Here is a 16,511-nt window from a genome sequence, read left to right on the forward strand (position 1 = left end):
CAAAATGGTGGTGGTGGTGGTGAGTAGCTCACATTTATAGCATCATGTCAGGCAGGCTTGGTTCAAGACATGACTCCATCACTTACTAGCTGTGATGCTTTGATCAAATTACTTAATCTCTTTGAACCTCAGTTTCCTCAGCATTAAAATGGGAGTGATAACAGTTCAGATGTCATAGGATTGTTGAAAGAGGTAACTGAGAAAGTGGGTGCAAAGAGCTTAGCACAATGCCTGGCACATATGAGCTACCGTTGTCAAATCGTGTGTGTGTGTGTGTGTGTGTGTGTGTGATTATGCATGTCATTTTGATTGTTCATAACTTACCTTCCTTGAATCTCACAATTTGTGATGAACCTTACTGCAATCAGTGAAGCAAGGAAGATAGGGATTATCAGAGTTTGCACATTCAGGATGAATTAACTGAAACCTAATATTACAGGTTCAACCAATAAAATCAAACTATAAAGACAAAATAAAAACATTTCTGAATACGTAAGAAATACAGAATGCTCACCACCTATGTACTCCATATGTAAAAGTAATTATTAGAGGAGATGCTCCAGAAAGCTAAAAACAGAACCCAAAGTAGAAATCAAATGAGCATATGGCAGATAAACATGACTCAGAAAATGAGAAATAAGGTATTAAAAGAAGAGGATCCTTTTGTGACACTTTGATAATTCCGTTTGAGCAGCAGTTTAACTTCTATACATCTCTATTAGAATAATCATGAGTTGGTCCTATAGTGAATATTTTCTTAATCACATTGTAAATACTGTTGGTTTTCAATATTAGTATTACAGACAAAGCACAAAACTTTAATTACAATTACAGGGCAGAATATAAACCCTGATAATGTGACAATAACAATATAGCTAACAACAATTAGAGGTGGAGAAAGGAAGAGAGATGTAAGATGGGGTATAGACTTGCATCATTTTTAGAAGAGAGTCAGTACTTACTAACTAAATTTTATGTATCTGGAAATAGAAGCATATTCTCTAAATTTTAGTCACAGTTAAAGTAGTTGCCCTGGGATTGGCATAGGGAATAGGATATTTTACTTTCCCTTTATACTTTTCTACACTCTGAATTTTACTTTGTATGTGCATGCATAACAATTAGTTTAATTCAAAAATAAGGAAACATAAAAGAACATTCGATTTAATGGTTGAGATGGAGATAATTCTATTCTGGGCACCAAAATCAAAACATTAGTAAAGAAAAAATGGAAGCTGATCACGTGGGAAGCTGTGATTCTGTGCTAGCAACTAAACCTGGGATTTCCTTCAGTAAATTTGGTTTCCTCCTCTGCCTCCTTGTTTGGTTGCACTGAAATAAGGAATTAGGAGGCACATATTCCAGACCAGCTCTGTGAAGCAAACCACTACCAGCTACTTGACAAGAGCTAAATTTATAGCAGCCATAAAATACATAGTTATTTGCAAGCATAGGGAATGAGCAGTATAGAGGATAAGAATTTTAAGAAACAATGGCATACACACACACACACACACACACACACACACACACACACACACACACACACACACACACACACACACACACACACAGAGCCAGCTGCTGAATGTTGGAATGGGAATATTTTCATAGTGGGTATTTGTTGCCATTGAATGCTTAGACCAGTGCAAATGGAATATTCAAAAGGCTTTTGACAGGTCAAGTTGCCCTAGGTTTTTGCAAGGTTATGTTGTCCATGAATGAATGATTTTGCTTTACATCAGAGGAAGTCAGAGGACAGTGTACCGTCTTAGTCCCCGAGGATTCTCATCTGTTGTGAACAGCAAAAGCCCAAGGTAGGGGGGTGGGTCAGGGATCTGAAATCCAGAGCCTTGCTGGAACACATTGGTCCTTAGAAGTAAGTGTCTTGGTATGATAAATAGGAACTTCTCAAGTCCGTTAGAGAATGGAAATTTAAGAGCCAGTTAGGTCAAAGATCAGGAAATTTATGACGATTATCTGCGGTTACAGTGTAGAGTGTTTGAGGATGGTTTAAGCCAAGGAGTCCAGTGCCTGTAAATCTTGAGAGAGATATTAATACCTCTGTGACCATGTGTGTATGTTTCAGAAAAGATTGATTGCAAAGGCCAGTTCCCAGGAAAGACAAGCAGGTAATTGGCATTTAATTAATGAAAATAAGTTATATTAAATTAAAGACTTATAATCCTTGATTATTTATCTTCCTGTAGCCAGTGTGACAATCTAGTCTTAGATTATTAACTCAGCACTGTTTTTCTAAGAAGCCAAACTAAATCCTCTGTTTAGTCTATATAAATAATCAGGAATATGTTTGCATCTTGCCATGGGAACAAAATGTCCTTTGGGAAGCCCCAGGAGAGTTTTTCTTAATATAAATGGTTTTTAAGAATTAAATCTTGCAGGGCATCCAATGTGTTCTCAGGCATAGCCCATACCTCCAGAATCCAGAAGAGTTGACATGTACTATTGTGTAGAAGAAAGGGTGTGTGCTTGAGGGTCAGGCTGACCTTGGGTTGAGCCCTGGCTCTTAACTATAAGGCCATGGTCACAGTATTAAAGTTCTGTGGTGTTCAGTTCCCTCAGAAGGAACTGGAAAATAATACCCGCCTCAAATGCATTGTTTTGAAAATTAAATCATCCTGTAAATTCCCATTGTCTACTGACTAGCACATAATTGATGCTCAATAAAAATGTTTTTGATTCACTTCCTCCTCCTTTTGTAGCACAGGGTGTTGGTGGTTAGACAATGATTCCAGAATGAAGTTGGAGGACTCACACTACCTGATTTTAACAGTAACTGTAAAGACATCACCAAAACAGTGTGGTATGGTAAAGAGATAGACACATACTTTAATGGAACAGAATAAAAATCCAGAAATAGACTCACACAAGTACAACCTTAACAAAAAAATTCAAGGAAGGAAGGATAGTCTTCAACAAATGGTATTGGAATAATTAGACTTCATATGTAGAAATATAAACCTTGACCTAAACCTCACTCACACCCTATACAAAAAACTCAAAATGGGGTCATTGCTCTAAATGTAAAACATAAATCTACAAAGCTTTCAAAAGTAAACAAGGGAAAAAATCTTTGTAACCTGGAATTAGGCAGAGAGTCCCGAAATACAATACCAAAAAAAACAATCCATGAAAGAAAAAATTGATAAGCTGGACTTTATTAAAATTAAAACATTTTTCTCTGTGAAAAGACACTATCCAGAAAATGAAGAGACAACCTACAGAATGGGAGAAAATATTAGCAAATAACAAAGGTCCTGCACCTAGATACATAAAGAAGTTGTAAAATTCGACAGTAAATGACTTGAACAGACACTTTTCCAAAGAGGATAGATATATGGGATGCAAATAAGCACAATAAAAGATATGTGACATCATTAGCCATTAGGGAAATTGAAAATGCAAATTAAAACCTTAATGAGACACCACTACACATCTGTTAGAATGGTTCAAGAAACAAAAGCAAAATATGTAAAAAATGAAAACCTGACAATAATCAAGCACTAATGAAGATGTAGAGCAACTGGAATTCTCATACATTGCTGGTAGGAATGCACAATGGTACAGCCACTGGAAAACAGTTTGCCAGTTTCTTATAAACTTAGACATACATTTACCATATGGTCTAGCAATCCCACTTCTGGGTATTTACTCTAGAGAAATGATGACTTATGTTCATGCAAAAACTGTACTCAAGTGTTGATAGTAACTCTATTCATAATCACCAAAAATGGGAGCTAATGTCCTTCAATGGTTGAATGGATTAAAAAAAAAACTGGTATATCCATACAACAGAACACTACTCAGTAGTAAAAAGGAACAAACTATTGATATACACAGCAACATGGATGAATCTCAAAGGCATTTGAGATGAAAGAAGTGAAAGTGAAAGAATACAGTCTCAGGAGGTTACATACTGTATGATTCCATTTATATGACATTCTGAAAAGGAAAAAAATTATAGTGTTTATTGCAAGGGGTTATGGTAGGGGGAATGTATGTCTACAAACAGGGAGTATGGGGCAGCCTTTTCAGGGGTGATGGAACTGTTCTGTACCCTGCCTGTGGGTACACAAACTTACATATTTGTTAAAACTCATAGAACTACACACCAAGACACACCAAATTTACTGTATGTTAATTTAAAAGTAGGATAAAAAAAAAAAACATTTCCAAACAAAATTAAGCAAAGCAATGGGAAAAACATTCAGGATATGAAATGTTTTTTTAATTGATAAATAAAGTAATTTTAAAGTAAAAGAAAAGTAGAATAAAAAGAAATGAGAGATTTAAAAAATAAAGAGAGAATGACTCCATGAGGAAGCCTCTGACTTGTAACAAACAAGAAACCTTAATATACTAGGACCCCATGACTCCTTAAGTATAATTTATTCATTCGACAAATACTTACTGAGAACTTCCTATGTAGTCCCATTATTTTAGATGCAGGGCATGAAATACTAGACATAAAAACTCACAGGTGCTTACATTGCCATAAATATAACTACATGGAATGTCAGAGGGTATGAGTACTGTGGTAGGTGGATAGGAAATTATACAGAGCGGTCATGAAAAAGAATTGAACAGAAGCCTGAAGGAAGGAAGCTGCGTATGTGTCGTAGGCAAAGGGGATAATCTTAGAGGAACCCCATGCAGTACACAAGACTGATCAGAGAGGAACTGCTCCCAGTGAAGCCAAGTGGATGAGCCCCAGAGACTCTTTTACAAAACTCTATGGGGTTTTGATGAGGAACACAATGTTAACACTAATAAGCCAAACTATTCCTGAACAGGGCTGATTTAATTTGATGTGGCAAAGGAAGGACCAAAAATCTCTTACTCAAGACCAAGATGGAACTCTGGTCTAAAATCCCATGAGTTGGAGGGATGCTTCAGTCCTAGGCCATAAAGCCAAAGTCACTAAAAGACCACAAAGACCATGCCAGGGTGTGGTAAGAGCAGAAATCAGGTTGTCCATTTGCAAGGACACAGAGGGGAGGAGACTGGCCACTGGTCTTTCAGGGATGCTGTGGGTACCCAGCAGATGTGTTGGAGAGGCGAGACTCTGACCCAGATGTTTCATAATTAATCTGAGAAAGAAAAACAACTGTAGATGGGAGGTGATTTCTAGATTGGCCACAAAGAGGATGTTTCCAAACTCAGGGCATAGCTGTTATGAGAAGTGGTGGGTTGGAGAAGCCCTAGGTTTGACAGAGCCAGCAAGACAGACAGAGGGCACACTATGGCCAAGTCAGTAAAATGCTGGGACCTAAGCGTAGACAGCAAGATGTTGGATAATCAGACTGGAAAGAAGCAGGTGGACATATTAAAACCTGTTTGCCTTGAGCCTTGAGTTCAGCTGAAAATGTACACTTCTTCCCCAGATATTGCAAGATTTGGGGATGGCATCCTCTCACTTTCTCCTTCAGGAATGGCTGCTCCTTGAATTTATCTTGAAGGTGGGCAAACCTTAAAAGAGGAGAATGGAAACTCCCTCCCATCTGTCCGTCCATCACCACCCCACTCTCTTTTCTGAGCTGAAGCACTTCAATCCAAGGGAACCCTTTCCCTTTAAGAACCATCAGCTTGCAGGCACTGGCTTCCTGCCAGTGTGGAAAAGTAGAGCAGAAGACATTTAAAGCCCTGTCTGAAAACTGCCATTTTTCCTGCAGCCTCAGATGGAGTGATTAATCAAGAAGCAATTCCAAAGAGAGGCCATCTTCTTTACCTACTTAAACCTCCCAGGTTAAGTTGTATTTTAAGCCCTGGCTTATTTTTAGACAAGTTTGTTGCTGTTGCCTAACCCTATGTTAAAGCAATTATTGTCGGTGAGGGTCATGCAGAGTTCAGTAGGACTGAAAAATTCACAGCCTTTAGTATTAATGGGGTGAGCAGCCTATTCAGGGTCTTTACCATAAAGAGACAGAACAGTGAGAGCTGGCAAAAAAAGACAAACACATTTTATGTTTCAAGAGAGGAGAGGCTTATTCTTTTGGTGACTTCCAGGAAAAACCTGGGAACACAAACAAACAGATGAACAAAAACCTTTTAGTTTTTGTTCAATCACTGTCTTCTACATGATGCTCAGAAATTGTTTAGTTATTTGACCTCAAGTAGGAAATTAGAAATTTAAAAAGTGAAGGGGAAAAAACCAGTATATTTTGAACACCTACTGTATGCTAGGTGCTTTACATAAGTTACCTTGATTCTCACATCTATTCCTTTGAAGCAGTTGTTATTATATGTGCTTTGCAAATGAGAAAACCGAGACTTAGAGAGGTGAATGATTTGCTCAAGCTTACAGTCTAGTAACTGGCAGAGCCAGGATTAGAATCCAGGTTAGTTAGACTACAAAATGCAAGCTCTCCCCCATGTCAAAGCTGGATAGCAGGGCTTTAAATGTCGGGCTAACTGCAGAAGTCGGATTTTTCTTTGTTCTTTTTGTATTGGTATTAATTAAAAATTTATTTTAAGATCTTCATTTCAGGCAACTGCTTTTAGTTTGACTTCTGCGTTGATGGGAAAATAATGAGAGCTAATATTTAAGACTTTCCAAATGCCAGCTATTGAAGCAAAATGACATTATCTCATTGAATCCACATACAAACACACATACATACACACATATACAAAAGGATACTGTGATCATTCCCATTTTACAGAAAAGAGCTAAGGCTTAGAGAGTTTAATTCTTACTTTCAATATATCACAGCCAGCACATGGTCAAGCCAGGATTCAAACCCAGGTATTGTGATTTTAGAGCCCTCCTACCCACTACTCCACACTGCCACAGTTTCATTCAGTCACCAGGACTTCCCCCCACCTCGCCCACTAGCTATAAAGCAAGGCACCTTTCCTAGATTTTCCTTGATTTGGACATAGTGAATGAGCAGTGCAAGACAAAGGATGAAGTGATCACACAGGAGACGGGTTCTTCTTTAGCCTTTGTCTCTCAAGCTGTTCAGCCAAAACGTTGCTAAACTGCCCTTCTCAGGAAAGCCACTTTATAAAGAGAACGAGACCCAATTCCCTGGCTTCTTGGAAGGCTCGAGACATTCCTTTGTGGAACCTGTAATCCATTTGTGGCAAGGCTGTGGTGTATTGTTTAATGGCCACATTCCTACCATTCCAGCATCCAGCCCTCCTTGCGCTGTAATTTTGCCACTCCTCCCATTCAGGGGTAGAGTCTAATTCTCCACCCCTTTGAATCTGGCTGGTCTTATGACTTGCTTTGACCAATACACTTCCATCAGCTTTGAATGCTGTCCTGAGACCACCCTACAAGGAAGCTGGTGGTTGGATGATGAGAAGCCACATGGAAAAGAAGCAAGGCACCCCAGCAGACAGCCAGCACCAATGGCAACCATGTAGAGGACCCTACCGTCGCATCTTCTCGGCCCAGCTGATCCTGCAGCTGCTTGAGTGAGCCTGGACAAAACTGGCAGAAGAACATCCCAGCCAATCAGAAGAGTTGTGAAAAAGAGTAAATTGTTGTTTTAAGCCACATTTTGGGAAGGCGTGTTACACAGCTAACAGTGTTACACGGCTAACAGTGTTCCTTTGAAAATCAGGAGTATAAGGATCACTCCTGGATGACACATTTCTCTCAACACTTCAGAGGCTTCAAATGAATAGGAATGATGTTTTCCAGAAACCTGCCTCAGTTACCATTAGCTCCTCCAGGGACCAAAGAACAGTTTCAGGGTTCTTTTATCCTTTAGGCAACATGGTAGGGGTGCACAGGTAATGAGACTTTAAATGTTGGAAACCTGGAAAAAATATTGTCCCAAAATTCAAAAGGAAAGCTGAAAATCAAAATGAGTAAATATTTAATTGAATGTCTGTAAAATATAATGGCATTCCAACTAGTTGCCTGCACCTCAACACTTACATACAAAATATATTTAATGTGGATTATCATACCTGAAACAATGATATAGGATGCTTCTTCCAAAAAGAAGATGATGGCTCATGAAGATCTTGAGTAACTCTGGGCACTTGTGTGCTAAAGGGACCTGAGAACACTGTATTTGTCATGAAGTCCCTACCTTGATGCCCCAAGTTTTTACTGTATTATAGCATTCTGTCTTTGGGGAGAAGATTGGATGGGAGCTCCTAAAATCTAGGGGTGCTTTAACTTACCTGAAAAGGCAAACATTTGCCTCAGCCTCTCAGAAGCAGCTTGGGCTAGTGTCAAGGCAACTAAAATCAGCAGAGACGCCACAGAAAACATATAGGGTGTTTTCTAGAGAAACAGATTGTGAGGGCACAGTGCATGATGGAATATGTAAATGAAGCCATTAAGGATTATTGAATTCTTCATTGGCTGATTGAGATTTTTTTAAAACCTAAATCCCACCTCAGGAAAGGAAGCGGGGTGTTCCTGTATTTCTACCCACTGGAGTTATGACCAGAGTCGCACATTTTATGACAACGTAGAAAGAAAAGCTGGCATAGCCTTTTAGCAGGGGAAGCACAAACAGGTCTTATTGCCACATTAACCCTCAAAGAAGATGCAATCCCCAGGGCACAATTTTCAAAAATTCTGCCTGAGTGGAGGTCTCAGTTTGGTTCTGTGGTTCACCACATACATGATGTTTGTTCTCATATTATATGTCTTGTGTTGGGATGTACCCAAATTTATTTAGGGTTCCCCAAATCCAGTCTATGTTGGAGGAAGGGGCATAGCCTTACTTGAAGAGGCCACTAGCCTCGTAAACTAAACTCATGAATCACTCCTGCAAGGCAACTTCTTGGTGAAGGGGCATTGCTAAAAGCCAAGATTGCTCTTAATTTAATCTAGTACAGTCAATTCCCTAGAGACGTTCTGAGTGGTTGTTTATGGGAATGGGGAAGTAATCAATACACCATCAGAGAGGGAGCCAAATAATTTAGGTATGTTCATCTGAAGGAGGGCAAGACCTTCTAGAAAGGGCATCCTATATCCATAGTTGAGGGAGAAATAGAGAAGGAGAAAGATGAAGGAAGGAGAGAGGAAAAAAATGTGTTAATAAGGGAGTTTGAAACAGAATGCCTTAATCACAATGATTAGGAAGAGCTGAGAGGTTGGGGTTTCTTTTAAAGATGTTTCCTGCCAGATTCTTTATCCCATAAACAGAGATTTATTAAATGCCCCTTTGGATTCTGCCTGCCTGTTGTTGTACATTCTGGGGCAAGCACTATATTCCTGCATTGCATCTTCCAACCTCCACATCCATAATTTCTCAGCTCATAGATGACAACTGAAAAATTCCTATTCCAGCCTAAAATTTTAATCTATATTGAGGGAAACTCATAACATATATTTCCTTTATCTGTTGCAAATTTTTAGATCATGTCTGGCAATGAATAAAGTAGAATAAGTCAGTCCTGAGCATGAACCTTTTGTTTATTCTTACATTCAGCAAATATCTTTCTACATGTGCAAGTATATTTGTTTCTACCTTTGTAAAAGGTAGTATTTGCACATGCTGAAAATTTCAGTGTTGTGAGGGGTTTTAAAGTGTAAAATAAGCCTCCCTTCCATCCATTATAACCCCTTTCCAAATACCCTTCCCAAAGGCAATGTTTATTACCAGCATTATTTTTTAAGATCACTTATAAAATTATGACCACTGTTTGGCATCTTGCATTAAAAAAATTACCTTCACCTAACAATTTTCCTTGAAACCCATTACCTGTGAGAATGTATAGATGTGCCTCATTATTTTTAGTGGCCACATAGGATTCCATTTTATGTGCCTTTAGGTTGCTTCCAGTCTTTTTGGTAAACCTTTTGATCATCTCCAAGGGGCTGTGGACACAAAGATGAATCAGATATGGTGTTTGCCCTCAAAGGCTTCCTAGTTTAGTGGAAGAGACAGGCATAGAAGCAATTAAATGAAGGTTTGATTAATTAGTGTCACGTGGGCAACCATCCTGGCATAAATAGCGAGCTAGAGAGGCCCAAGAGGGAAGATGTCTTTGCCTGGTGGGGTAGAGAAGGCATCACAGAGAGGACAGGGGGGCTTACCAGGTGGATGTGCAGATAAGGGGAAAGGGAAGGCCTCTGCTGAAGAGGAAAGAGCCTGTGCTAAGGTGGGCATAAAAAGGGCAGTTGCAAAAAAGCATTGCAGGAGGAAGAGACCATCAGCCACTGAGTGCCCAGTGCCTTGGTACAGAGCCAGTCCCTTCTCTAAGCTTCAGCGACCAGCAGACAAGCCCTCCTCCTGTTCCCTTTTTCCCAAGTCCCCAGAGACTCCTGCACAAGCCGCGGAGAGAACATTCTCAGGCCTAAGCAGGACCTCCTCAGCACAGAGCATTTGGAGATCTCCGTGGGAGAGCCGCTGTTCCCTTTGGCCGTCCCCCTTCCCTCCCGGAGCCGGAGAGGGCGCCGTGCATCTGCCCCTGAATTGCGCGCGGCAGTTGCGGGCCTGGAGCTGAGTGACACAGCAGGTGCCTCCAGCCTGCAGACGATTCCATATTTCAATGGAGCGTCGTTACCAAAGCTTATTATCTAGGGCAATAAAGTTTGGGATTAGGGGGATTCGGGATGATTGTGTGATTCTCCACAAAGCTTATCTTCTAATAGACCAGCTGCTTTATTAGGCCACCCCCACCCGCACCAGGCCCTTCCCAAAGCATCCCGGGTCCCAGGCAGCCGAGGGGGGCTTTGATGGTGGCAGTAGCAGACAGCTGGGGGTATCATATCACCCTCAGTCTCCATCTGTGAGTGTTAAATTACAGGCGGCTTCCAGCTGGGCACACCGCGCTCCCACCTTCCCCCCACAAAGCCCATCCGCGTCATTGTCGTCTTTGTCGGGCATCTGCCAAGGACAGGACGTGGCCGCCCCTCCCCCTCTGCTCCCCACCTCTGAACTCTGAAAGGGCCAGGTTTGCGTATTTGGTTGCTGTTAAGGCGCGTTTGCTCCATGTCAAGGGGTGGAGTGGAGTGCAGTACAGTGGAAGGCTGCAGAGGAAGAAGCTCCGTGGAAATTTCTGTGGCAAACCGGGCTCCGCTGGAACTGTTCACTATTTATAAAGAAGAAGGGGGATAGGACTATGCAGAAGGACCCCAAAGAAGCTGGCATGCTTTGCAAGGCTCTCAGTATTCTCCCCCAACTGGGAAATTCGTTGGCCCCTGGGTATGAAGTGGGCCACTCCCACACCCTCCCCCAGCAGGTTGCTCAGTTCCTTTTCTGGCTGGAGCAGGGCACGGGGGCACTGTCTCCCCAGCCCCATGCAGTCAGCAGCACTGAGGCCACTCTGGTTTCTTATTCCTCCTTGAGAACCTTTTAGATCCCAGTCCCTGGCAGAGTTTCTGTTCAGAGTAGTTTGTTAGGATGCTGAGGGGAATATGGGGGTCTGCGGATATGTTTCAGACATTATGAATTCTTCAAATGGTATGCTCTGAAAACTGAGCATTGGTGGATTCTGACAAGCACATGGCCACTGCTTATGGATTTTAGGAAAACTTGATCATAGAACGAGCCCAGGTTTCCCATTCCAGCAACTTTAATGCTGTTTGCAGGGCCTGCTGAGGGCAGAGACTTACTCCAAGTTAGTCTTTTCTTGTGTCTGTGCACCAATCAACAGAGAGCATGGCTTAGATGCTCTGAGTAATTAATTGTAGCATTGAGAAAAAGGTGACTTCAAGATCCAGCTGTGCTTATATATGTGCAGGCAGTGGAGTCAGACATATCCAGGTTCAAATCTGCTTCTTTCCCTTCCAGCTGTGTGGTTTTGCTTTCCTAATCTGCAAAACATGGAAGCTACCACTTTCCTTGGTTGGCTGTGGAGGTTAGAAATGAATATGAGCGAGGGCAGTGTCCAACATGTGGCAGGTGCTCAATGAGTATCAGTAATTATTATTGTTGTTGTTATTGCTTTTGCTATTTTTATTATGTGAGACCTGTAAACACATTTATTAGTATGCCCTATATATTAATCCTACTGGTATGAGTGTGGGCAAGAATGACTGAGTATAAATCTAGCACACTCAATCAGAAAGACTTGAACTGCTCTGAATGAGCTTGAGGACATGACTAAGTACTTGAGCAGTGATGGGAATTGTTGAAGTTCATCTAATCTGTGTTCCATGTAATCATTTTTTAAACAACCAAATTCTGAGCCCCTACTATGTGCTAGGCATTGTTCTAGGCTGGGGAAAATAGCAGTAAATGATAATTTAGAAGTCCTTACCCCTATGGAACTATAGGAATAAGGAGCTCAAGAAAATAAAATGTAAACAACTAAGTAAAAAATGCAATTTCCAATTTTGATAAGCTGTGTGAAGAAAATAATCAAGTAACGGGACAGAAATTGAGTGGCAGGGTGGAGTAGAGTGGGTGCATTACATTAACTAGGCAGGCCAAGGGCCTTTATCTGATGATACAACATTTGACTTAAGACCTAAATGATGAAAATAAGGCAGTCGCATGAAATTCTGGGAGAAAAGTGTTCAGGCAGAGGGAACAGCAAGTGCAAAGCTTCTAGTAGGGGATGGAGAAAGAAGGCCAGTGTGGCCATAGCATCGCAGGTGAGGAGGAGACAGGTAGCGCTGAGGCTGGTACCAAATCATAAAAGTCCTTTCAGGCCATGATAAGAATAAGGATTTCATTCTGTTTCCGGTAGGAAGCCAGTGGAAGGTGTTAGGCAGCTGAAGAATGATATAATTTGATTTATATGTTGGGAAGATCCTTCTGGCTACTGTTTTCAGTAAGCGTACACTGGCACGAAGAGACATCACAGCATCAGTCAACATCAATACTATCACCTTTCATGAAAATTCAGAAAGCCAGCACAATAGAAGACTGGAAACAGAGGAGATCCAGGCCATTGAAACAGATGTAAATAAGAAGCCCAAGAAAAGCGTGTTGTGAGGACAAGTCCACATTGGAGTGAAGCTGTATTGATATTACATTCTCTGTGGGTTTGGAGCTTTTACTCCACCTAAACTAATACCCAGGGCATCTATAAAAGCTTAAGATTTAAGAATAGCAAGAGATTATACCTAATTATCCTTTGAATTGTTACAGTGTCTTTTGCTGTTTTCCCTAAGCCTCCATCTCTTATACACGCATTACAAAATCTTGCTTAACTCTTTGCTCTTGTTAGATTTTATTTTAACAGATTTACATAGGGCAGCTGCTTAATAAGGAAGACGGTAAGTGAGTGACTCTCGTCCCCTGTTTGGGGAAGCTATTAGAAGGATTATGCATAGATGCATAAAAAGCTTACTGAAACGCTTGTCACTCTGTGGTCTAGTGGGAAGTATAAAGAATTAGCAATCAAGAAAGGTGCTAATCTAACTAGCACGATATTTATTCCATTAGGCCTCAAGTTCATTTCTGTCATATGGAGATATAGTAATACCTCACTGAAAAAGAACTAGGGTCTCCTAAACATGATTGAGAATCAAATGCAAACTATTTTCAAAAAGTCCTCCATGAACATTAAACTAGAGGCTAAACAAAATCTCCTAGCAGTGCAAATAAGAGAGGCCCTCTTTCTATCCCTGCTTTCTCATACTTTGTACACATTGGTAACAAACTGATTCCTAAACTTACTGCATAACATTACAGGGAAGAAGCAGATTCACAATGAGGACTCCTTTACACTAATATCAGGGAAATACGATTACATGACCCCTGTATATTGGGACCATGTCTTTGATTTTTTTGTAATCATGACATCTAACATATAATAGGCAATCCATGTAGATGTTTGCGGAAATAAAACGGGAATTATTAATTGTCACTGATATATATTTTTTAAATGCAGAAAACTCACACATTCAAACAGAATTAAATGAATGTCCAAGTCAGTTAGGAAAGGGGCAAAGGGCCTAATATATCTTGAGACTTAAAATCATGGTGGTAAAATATACAACAAAGTAATTGGTAATGGTACAGTGATGATATTGAACCCACAAGAGATAGCTAGCTAGATTACAGACTACACTCTGAAGAGGCAGCCAACTCAATGGGAAAAATATTTGGAAACCATGTATCTGACAAAAGACTGATATCTTGCAAATACAAAGAAATCCTACAACTCAATGACAATAGCACAAAAAGCCCAGTTACAAAATGGGCAAAAAATATGAAAAGACAGTTCTCTGAAGGGGAAATACAAATAGCCAAAAAACACATGAAAAAATGTTCTTCTTCACTAGCTATTAGGGAGATGCAAATTAAGACCATAATGAGATATCATCTCACACCAATTAGATTGGCTGCTATTAAACAAATAGGAAACTACATATGCTGGAGAGGATGTGGAGAAATTGGAACTCCTATTCATTGCTGGTGGGACTGTATAATGGTACAGCCACTCTGAAAGACAGTCTGGCATTTCCTTAGAAAACTAGATATAGAGCTACCCTTTGATCCAGCAATTTCACTTCTCGGAATATACCTGGAAGATCTGAAAGCAGTGACACGAACAGATATCTGCACACCAATGTTTATAGCAGCATTATTCACAATTGCCAAGAGATGTAAACAATCCAAATGTCCTTCAACAGATGAGTGGATAAAAAAATGTCTATACACAGGATGGAATACTATGCTGCAGTAAGAAGGAACGACGTTGTGAAACATATGACAACATCGATGAGCCTTGAGGACATAATGCTGAGTGAAATAAGCCAGACACAAAAAGAGAGATATTATGCGTTACCACTAATGTGAACTCTGTGAAAAATGTAAAATAAATGGTTTATATTGTAGAATGTAGGGGACCTAGAGATAGCAAATTGTGCAGGGGAGTTGACAATTTAATAAGAACACATAAGTTATGGAGGGTAAACTTAATGTTATGGGAATGCTCAGGGACAACTATGGTTTGTCAATTTTGGGGGAGTATGGTAGGAACAAATTGGCAGCAATGTAGTTATTTTAGGTTAATTGTTTTTCTTATTCCTTTATTTGGTTATAGTTTATTATCTTGGAGTAGGGTAGGAACATGTTGGAAACAACGTAGTTATTTTAGGTTATTTGTTTTTTCTTATTCCTTTGTCTTGGTTTTGTTTGAAATGTTGTTTTTTATTGTTTGTTTTTAAATTTTTTTATGACGTTAAAAAAACCAATGAATGAGTGTTAAAAAAAGTAAATGAACAATAGGGGAGGAGGGGAATGGAATGGTTTGGATGTTCTTTTTTATTTTATTTTTTGGAGTAATGAAAATGTTCAAAGATTGATGGTGATGGATGCACAACTATATGATGATACTATGAACAACTGATTGTACACGTTGGAGGACTGTATGTTATGTAATATGTCTCAATAAAATTGCATTAAAAATAAATGAAAAGGCAAGACAGTCTTTTATACACCTCAGTAATAAATTCATTTAGATTTTTTTAAACTTAAATTGTCAATTATCCAGAATATGGAGCTATTTATAATAAATCGTTCATTCATTCTTTGTACAATAAATAGTTATTGACCACCTATTATATACCAGGCACTGGGCCCTGGGGAAGCAGGCATGAAACAGACAGACAGGTTCACTTGCCCTCACGAAATCTGCTTTCAATTTGAAGTGCCAGAGAATAAGTAAGTATATATAGAGAGAAATATATAGGGAATTTTCCTACAGAATCTTAGTGGCTGAGGGCCTCCTCTAATAAAACTTCATAGGTTTGTCTGAGGAACAATTGAGAAATGAAATATGTATGTGCTTTAAAAGTTAAATGCATGCCAAATAAAAATCATAATAAAAAAAAATGAAAATAACAAGTGTTGGAGAGAATGTGGAGAAATAGGAACACTCATTCATTGCTGGTAGCAATGTAAAATGGTGCAGCCACTGTGGAAGACAGTTCAGTGGCTCCTCAGAAAATTAAGTATAGAATTATGGTATGACCCAGCAATCCTACTTCTACATATATATCCAAAAGAATTGAAAGAGGGACTTGAACAGATATTTGCACGCCAATGTTCTTAGTGGCATTATTCACCAATGCTAAAAGATGGAGGCAAGCCAAGTATCCATCAACAGAAGAATGGATAAACAAAATGTGATATATAACATAAGATGGAATATTATTCAGCCATAGAAAGGAATGAAGTTCTGATACAGGCTTCAAGAGTCAGAAGCTAGAATACAGGTTACCAGGGGCAGGGGTAGGGACTAGGGGGTTAATGCGTGATAGGTACAGGGCTTTGTTTAGGTTGATGGAAGAGTTTTGGTAATGGATGGTAGTGATGGTAGTGCAATGTTGTGAAAGTAATTGACACCACTGAATTCATATTTGAAAGTGGTTAAAGGGGGGAAATTTTAGGTGGTATATATCTGTTACCAGAAAAAATTTTTTTTAAACATAGAACTGTACAATATAAGAGTGATCCCTAATGTAAACTATGGACTATAGCTTATAGTGTAATTATAATATTGTTTCTTCATTTGTAACAAAACTGTCACACTAATGCAAAGTGTTACTTATAGGAAAAACTGTGTGCCTGAGGTGGGCATATGGAAACTCTGTCCTTTCTGCATGATTTTTC

Source organism: Choloepus didactylus, chromosome 6, assembly GCF_015220235.1.
Source record: "Choloepus didactylus isolate mChoDid1 chromosome 6, mChoDid1.pri, whole genome shotgun sequence".
NCBI classification, from domain to species: domain Eukaryota; kingdom Metazoa; phylum Chordata; class Mammalia; order Pilosa; family Megalonychidae; genus Choloepus; species Choloepus didactylus.